Here is an 8521-nt window from a genome sequence, read left to right on the forward strand (position 1 = left end):
CTACATCGCCCTCCTTCCTGCTGACTCAGATTCTGCCTGTTCCTTACACACAAAAACATACCAGCCAGTGGTTGATATTATCAGAGCCTGAAGATACAAATGCCTACGTGTGGTCGTGGCATTGGTTCAGAGAAGCAGGCTGCTTGGGTTCGAATCCCAGGTCCGCCACTTTATAAAACACTGGCGGCGAAAGCTTGGGCAATTTGCTTAATCTCTTTGGGCAGCACTTCCTTCCACTGGGACAAACAACAATCCCACTGCCACCGAATTGATCCCGACTCGTTCACTCACCGCCATTGAGTTCATTCCAATTCAGAGTAACAGGGTAGTCATGCCCCTGTGGGCTTCTGAGACTGCACTTCTTTACATGAATATAAAGCTTCACCCTTCACCCGAGAAGTGTTTTTGAACCACTCACTTTGTGGTTAGCAGCCCAACTTGTGAGCCTCCAGGGCTCCTATGTACATGGGTTTGTGAGGCTGTCGATCTTTATGGGCGCAGAGAACCTCATCTTTCTCCCGTCAATGAATGTAGGTAGCCTTAACCTAAAACCAAGCCCACCGCTATGCAGTCAATTCTGACTCAGAGCGAGCCTATATGGGTTACCAAGGCTGTACACCTTTACCGGAGCAGAGAGCCTCATCTTTCTCCCACGGAATGGCTGACAGATTTGAACTGCTGGCCTTGCAATTAGCAGCCCAATGCCTGGGACACAGAGAGAAGAAAAGTACCATGCTCACAGGGTTCTGGGGACGATTAAGCTGCTCACATTCATGGCCATCAAATCAATGCCAACTCACGGTGAAGATTAAACAAGTTAATAAATATTAAGTACTAAACACAATGCCAAGCACAAAGTAAATTCTTATTAAATGTTGGTTTTTCTTGTTTTCTTAGTTTCCATTTCATTCCTGACCACTGTTCCCTTTTCTCTTCCATGCGGTGGTTGGTTCCGATTAAGGCTATAACGAATGACCACAAATTTAGAGCCTTAAACAATACAAATTTATCATTTTGCAGGGCAGAAGTTTTAAGTAGGGCTGCATGTCTGCCGAAAGCACTGGGAGGGATGAGCTTCCTTGCCTTTTCCAGTTTCTTAAGAAGGCTCTGGGGTAAGCGAGGGCCTGCTAACTGAAAGGTGGGTGGTCCTCCCAGGGAGAAAGATGAGTTATTTGCTCGAGTACAGATTCACTGCCTCGGAAACCCAAAGGAGCAGTTCTACTCTGCTCAATGGGGTCGCTGAGAGTGGACTTTACGATAAGACACAGACAGGAGGGGCTCCTGGTGAGCCCAGGCTCACAGGGATGGCAGAGCACCCAGAGGAGTATTTTTGGAAATTTCCTTAGCTGCAAGGATGGACCAAATGAACAAGGAAAGACCACTTAGACCTGCTACTATCTGAGGCACCCAGGCGATGAAAAGTCCACTCCTGACCCTAAGTCAGCCCTGCCCTTCCAGCCAACCTCCTAGAAGACAAGAAGAATTCAAGGTCTCCTCTGGAGAGATTTCCGACTGAGTCAGCTTGATCCAGGCCTTCTTAAAAACCAACAAGACTCAAACCCCCCGTGGGCCTCTAGAAGGGCCCCACCTACCGAGACCACAGTCTTGAGTCATAACCTGACTGCCTTGGGTAGAAGGCCCTGAAACAAACGTGTAAGCTTTTCTATCTGCAAGCATGTCCGCATCCCCTTCGGGATTCTGAAATCCTGCAACAGTGGTATGTTGATCTACTGCTAAGGATTGTGTGACAGTTTCTTTTCTTCTCCATGTCCTCCTCGGTGTCCGAGTTTCTGGACACTATGATGGCTTCATGCCGGTGGCCTCCGTCATCTGGATGGATTGTATCTATCCTGTTTAGGGTTACTGGGGCTCTAAAAATTACATTTGGATTTGGGGTCTCTTTTCTCTTGTAGGGTCCTTACAAATCGCAATCAGTTCAAGTTTGAGGTTTGGGGTTTCCTCCCCTAGAACACGAATTCCTGTACGTGTGGTTAGAGCCCTGGTGATACTGTCAAGGAAGCACTGGTCTACTAGCCCCTAGGTGGGCTATTCAAATCCACCAGCTGCTTTGTGGGAGGAAGATGAGGCTGTCTGCTCCAGTTTCAGGAGAAACTAAGCATATGGGAAAAGGGAAATACTCAATCCCAGTCCTCTCTCGGCTTCTTAAAGAAGAAGATCTTCAAGATGGTTTGGCACAGTGGCTACACCCATGGGCTCCAATATAACAATTGGGAGGATGGTCAGGACTCGGCAGGGTTGCGTTCAGTCTGACATGAAGTCCCTGTGAGTCAGAACCAGCTGGATGGTAGTGGCAACGGGTATACCTATGGCTATAAGGGGGCCTGACGCTACAGTGGATTGCTAGCTACGAGGTTGGCAGTTCAAGCCCACCAGCCACTCCTCAGGAGAAAGATAATGCTAATGAGGCAGTACTGTGTGGGGTGTGTCTTGAGACCCGCTTTTTGAGATATACAAGCAGATGAAGCAAGGTGACATGCTACCTAGCCCCTTGAGATCTCCAAAGACTTAAGAAATGAAGCTGAAAAGAGACAGACTGTGTCCCATGAGTCAACAGAGAAAAAGGACCTTCCCCTAGAATTAGTGGCCTGAATTTAGGCACCTGTTCTTGTTAAGGGCCAATCTAGTTGGTTCTGACTCACAGCGACCCTGTCCCACAGGAAAACACGTCGCAGTCCTCAGACACCCTCCCAATTGTTCTTAAGTTTGAGCCCCATTGTTGCAGCCGCTGCGTCAATCCAGCTCACCAAAGGTCTTCCTCTTTGTCGCTGCCCCTCCACTTTACAAGCATGATGCCCTTCCCCAGGGGCTGGTCTCTCCAGATAACACGCTCAAAGTACATGAGACCGTCTTGACATCCTGGCCTCTAAGGAGCACTCTGGCTGGGCTTCTTCCAAGACAGATCTGTTTGCTCGTTTGGCAGTCTGCGGTATTTTCAATATTCTTCGCCAACACCACCTACCCTGTTAAACGACGAGAAGATCAAGTTCTGTTTGTTAAAGCCACTCGGTATTTTTGTTAGAGTAGCACTAGATAACCGAGATACAATCTAGCAGTGTTTTAAGGATTAAATGAGCTATTCAATATGAAGTGCTAAGAACAGGGACCAGCAGACAGTAAGCACTATCAAAGTGTTACCAAGAATAACTACTACTATTTTTACTTAAAAAGATTGGTTAGGAAAATTTTAAGGAGCGCTGGTGGCATTGTCAGGTAAGGGCTCAGCTGTTAACTGAAAAGACAGCAGGTCAAACCCTCTAGCTCAGTGGTTCTCAACCTGCATAATGCCACGACCCTTTAATATCCTTTACTAGTTCCTCATGTTGTGGTGACTCCCAACCATTGAATTATTTCGTTGCTACTTCATAACTGTAATTTTACTACTGTTAGGAATCGAGCGACCCCTGTGAAAGGTTCGTTTGACCCCCAAAGGGGTCACGACCCACAGGTTGAGAACCGCTGCTCTAGCTGCTGCAATGGAAGGAAGATGTCTGCTTCCGTAAAGCTTCCAGCCTTGGAAGCCCGATGGGGCAGTTCTTCTGTCTTCCAGGGAAGCTATGAGTCAAAGCTGGCTTGACAGCAAGGGGGTTTTAGGGAAACTTTAATGTACACCTAACCATGGTTTAACAACCAGAAAATACTAGGCGGTGTTCCAGGAGGGGGATTTCTGCAATGATAGAAATGTTCATCTTCGCGGTGTTCAGGATAGCAACCACTAGCCACAAGTTGAGCTCTAGAAATGTGGGTAGTTAATTTCACTTTATTTTTAAGAAATTTAAATATATATACATATCTCTATCCGTGTGTGGCTGTTATTGTTAGCTGCTACCCATATTCAATCACCCCCAACTGACAGCAACCTCACGTGCCATCCCCATGATCAATTACAGGTCGGACGATCCCTATGATCCACAGCGTTTTTCACTAGGTGGGGTTTTTTGGCAAAAGAGCACCCGGCCTTTTATCCCAATCCACCTTGGTCTGGCAGGGCCAGTGAAGCCAGCGAAGCCCCCTAGCCACATGCAAGCCGACTCTGACGGACAGAAGATGGCAGCACACGCGGTGCACTGTCTGGGAATCGAACCAGGTCTCCGCCATGGAAGATGAAGATACCACCACTGAACCCACAATGCCTTGTTGTAAGTGGCCAATGGCAACTACGAAGTATGATGCACAATGGCCACTACAAAGCTCAGTCCCCAGTCCGGCTGATGACAACCTTCAAGGAGGCTTCCAGAGGTTCATGGAAACTTTTCATCTTTTCGTTCCATTTTTCTACAAACTTATCACTGTTCTCTCATATTTAAGCAATAATGCAGGTGAATTATAGCATTATAAAAAAAAGCTTGAGTTTACGCATGCAGGGAGCAGGGATCCTTACAAGATGCGGGAGACCAAACCCACTACCACTGAATCAGTTCTAACCCATATCCACTCTACAGGTCAGAGCAGTACTATCCCATAGGGCAGCGGGTCAACCTGTGCGTCTCGACCCCTTTGGGGGTCGAACAACCCTTTCACAGGGGCCACCTGATTCATAACAGTAGCAAAATTAGAGTTATGAAGTAGTAACAAAAATAATTTTATGGTTGGGGGGGTCACCACAACATGCGGAACTGTATGAAAGGGTCATGGCATTAGGAAGGTTCAGAACCACTGCCATAGGGTCTGCAAGGCTATAAACTTTACATTAAGGGCTGTATCCTTTTACCATATTCAGTAAATCTGTATGCTTAGCAACTAATCTAAGAAGCTGGACTATATGAAGAAAGTGGCATCGGGAATGGAGGAAGGTTCATTAACAACCTCTGAGACGCAGATGACCCAACCTTGGTTACTGGAGGCAAACAGGACTGAATGCACTTACTGAAGATCAAGACTACAGCCTTCAGTATAGATTACACCTTAATGTAAAAAAAAAACAAGCCCAAATCTTCACAACTGGACCGAAAAATAACAGCATGGTAAACAAAGAAGAAAAGCGAAGTTGTCAGAGATAGCCTTTTACTTAGACCTACAGTCAACACTCTATGCTCATGCAAGCAGCAGTCGAGAAATCAAACCACATACTGCATTGGACATATCTGTGGCCAAAGTGTTAAAGAGCAAAAATAGCACTTTGAGGACTAAGGTGCACCTGCCCCAAGCCATGGCATTTTCAACCACCCCATATGCATGCAAAAACTGGATAACGAATAAGTAAGATTGGAAAGACTGGCAGAACAAACACACCTGTCTGTGAAGAGGTACAGACAGAAGGCTCCTGAGAAGCAGGGTGGTGAGACTTCATATTACGTACATACTCTGTACATGTTACCCGGAGAGACCAGTCCCTGGAGAAGGATATCATACCCGGTGTGGTAGTTGGATGATTTTATGTCAACTAGACTCCAGGCTAGGGGTGGAGACAAAGCAGTCAATCAAGTGGAAGCCTCATGACACCTCCTTGGGGGTGTGGCCAATGTATGAAGTGAAGAACTCGGGGAACTCTCTGCCCCTTCACCACACCTGCCTCAAGGGGTGAATCCGTGTGGGGCACCAAACCCTGAGAGCTGCTGATGCCCTGCCAGGTTTCCATGGACGTTGGATCAACATGACAGCCTGTCATATTCTGGCTTCCCGGTTCATCTTTCTACATCACTGGCACCTGGCTAAGTGAGTCTGAAGAGGGACTTCCAGACTAGCATCGCACTTAGGGATTTGAGTTGGACTGGGCTAGGATGCTTTCTTGATATACAATTACTTCTGAATAGAAAGCTCTTTCTTATACATAGATGAGTGTCGCTGGATTTGTTTCTCTAGACAACCCAGCCTAACACACTTGGTAAAGTGGAGGGTTAGCGAAGGAAGACTCTCAAGGAGGTGGACTGGCACTGTGGTGGCAAGGATGGTATAGGACCGACGAAGGTTTTATTGAATTGTACACAGTGTCGCTGAGGCAGAGCCCACTCAATGGCACCTAGCAACAACCACTTTTACAGAAACAAGTTGTAGTGTCGTTCTCCTGCAAATCAGCTCCTGGGTTCAAACCACTGACCCTTTGGTCAGGAGTCGAGCACTCTAACCACTGTGCAATGGGGCTTCTTTACCTTCTCCCAACTCCGACTGTGTCCTTTGGAACTCCACCTCACTGCGCCATGTGCTTCCTTGGGCCCCCGTCAGGACCTTCTATTATCTCCCAGGAGCACCACGCTCCCCCATCACCTCCTCAATCCTCAACCAATTTCCCACTCACACGATGCTAAGATCTCAACCAGGTACGTGTGTGCTGGGGGGTGGGAGGAGGTAAAGAGGCAGGAACTCAATCAAATAAATCCACACCCTGAGCTGGTCTCAGTTTTTCAACCCAGAAATTCTGAGACTTTTGTTTTGTCTTCCACCTAGAGGTAGCCGGGTCACAGGGAGGCATCGTCGGGACTAGCCGAAACAGTCGTGGTTCTAACTGGGCTTTGTCAGCCAGGTGGATAGAAGGCAGGGGCTGCCAACACACAGACGAACACGTGCAGAACAGCCAGGCACTGTGCAAACCCTTCCTCTTGTCCAAGCACAAGAAACCTCCCCTTTTCTCTGCTTTGGAAAACTGTTCCTTTGTAAATGTAGAAATTTGTGGGTGACAAATGAAACATCAAATGATTTTTTTTTAAAAACGACCCAAAATTGTAGAACAAAATCCCAGAGAAGAGTGTGACTAAGAACGGTTTTGCAGAGAAAAAGAAAACCCACTACCTTCGCTGGAATCCAGCTTCACCACAATCCACTTGAACACGGAATTTCTTATGACACAGGTCAACCTTGGGTCACATCCAAAGAGCTTATGTTTGTAGAAGGATTGAAGAACAGCCCTCCGGCTTAACCTTGCCCCTTCCTTATGTGATCCCAAGACATGGGCCAAAGCTGATACTATGCCTGGCTTCTTCGTGTAAAGAAAATTCCCCCTGCAAGGCTGTAAATGGAGGAGAATGCTCATATGTGATAAATGCTGTGTCTCTAAAATCCTTCCGGTTGATTAGATTACCTCCTGGTCCAAAAGAGAGATTTGCGCAGCAGAACCGGAGTCTTAGCATTTGATACTGATCCGTAATCATTTAGAGTGCGTCCTAGGTGGAAGCACTGTGCCAAGAAGCCCTGAGCCGGGGAAATGACTCTCCCAGAAGGCAAAGCACGGATAGGCACTGGGGGTGAAATGCTACAGGAACTAGGCAGGGGTGTCACAGCAGCATCAAAACTCCGTTTGAAGGATGGTTAGGTACGAGTGGCGAAAATGGGGAGCGGAGGAAGGGGCAGCAAGATAGAGGCAAGGATGGTCTAGATGCCAGGACCAGCAGGCACTCTTCAGGAAAGTATCTGAGGAGGCATGGCTTCGTCTTCTGCATCCACATTCCAACACAGACGTTCCAAAGTTTCCCTTTACAGGGTCCAGTATTCGTGGGCGCCCAGTGCCCCTTCTGTGGCAACACTGCCACAGTATTCCTACCCATCTTGGCCACAATAGAGTCCTACCCACCTACCCAAGAACATCAAGAGGAAGCATGTCCATGCTGCAGGGATCTAAACGGCCTAACTTCGCTTGCCTCATGCTTAAGTGAAGTGGTGAACTGTGTGCAAATAAAACTTGTTGAAGAAGGGAATTTTACTGAACAGCCCCAAGGAGCTCACTATTTCAGAGGATGCCGATAAGGGTTTCAGGGATGAATCTTTCTGACACTGAATAATTGAGCCAATCAACCTGTGGCTTCAACGCTGGGCAAGGAGGGAAAACACATTTACACTGCGTGCATATCGGAGTTGCAGTGTTTGGTACCCCCCCCCACCTAATATTTAACATTAACTGTGTTTTGGTTATCACCGAGGGATTCCAGCTCTACAAGAGGTCCTTCATTCTTACAGCATGAAAAGGAGTAACAGGAGTTTGAGAGAAAAGACCCAGTCTCTTTGCTACCACTGCTACCACTCAACATCGGACCAGGTCCAACGCTGAGTTTTCTAGGGCTTGATGTAAGTAAATCTCTCCAGGAACAATCCGTGAGCATTTTCCTTGAAACGCTGTTGCTGAGGACCGCCACACACACAAAAAGAGCTCCCATTTGTCTGCTCTGTTCTCGCCACCTCCGTACCGTGCACACAAAATAAAGTGGAAACCCGAGACAAGCATCTGCAGGCGTGGCGAGGACACGCACGGGGCGCTCTCAAGCCCGTGGGACGGTCGACCTGCGTTCCCGGGAGACCCGCCCGCCTCGGCGTCCCCTGGTCCGTCCGTGGGGAGAGTGCGGCCAGGAACGAGGCGCTGCGCGGATTCCCCCCAACACACACACCAGTCCGCGAAATTCCCATCTCTCCTCCCTCTCCGACCCCTCGCCCCCGGCGACAGCCTCGCTGCCTCACCTTGCGCCTCCGGGCCAGGGTCCCCGAGTCCCCCGGCGGCGTCTCTCGGGAGAGCTGCAGTCCTCGCGCCCGTCGCTGCGCCGTCGACGCCCCGCTTCTGCACGTCCCCGAGCCGCCGACG

The 8521-nt window shown here is 48.5% G+C and overlaps 1 protein-coding gene across 1 annotated transcript in view; it reads right to left on the reverse strand.

Moving 5' to 3' along the window:
* PLCE1 (phospholipase C epsilon 1) overlaps positions 1-8459 on the reverse strand; it is a 333692-nt gene extending 325233 nt beyond the window's left edge. Inside the window, exon 1 of the mRNA XM_004701341.2 lies at positions 8401-8459. The gene's annotated coding sequence lies outside the window, so the exon portion shown is untranslated. The remainder of the gene's footprint in view (positions 1-8400) is intronic.
* Positions 8460-8521: the final 62 nt, after the last annotated feature.

Source organism: Echinops telfairi, unplaced genomic scaffold, assembly GCF_000313985.2.
Source record: "Echinops telfairi isolate 266 unplaced genomic scaffold, ASM31398v2 ScPeMD7_70;HRSCAF=299, whole genome shotgun sequence".
Lineage (NCBI taxonomy): Eukaryota > Metazoa > Chordata > Mammalia > Afrosoricida > Tenrecidae > Echinops > Echinops telfairi.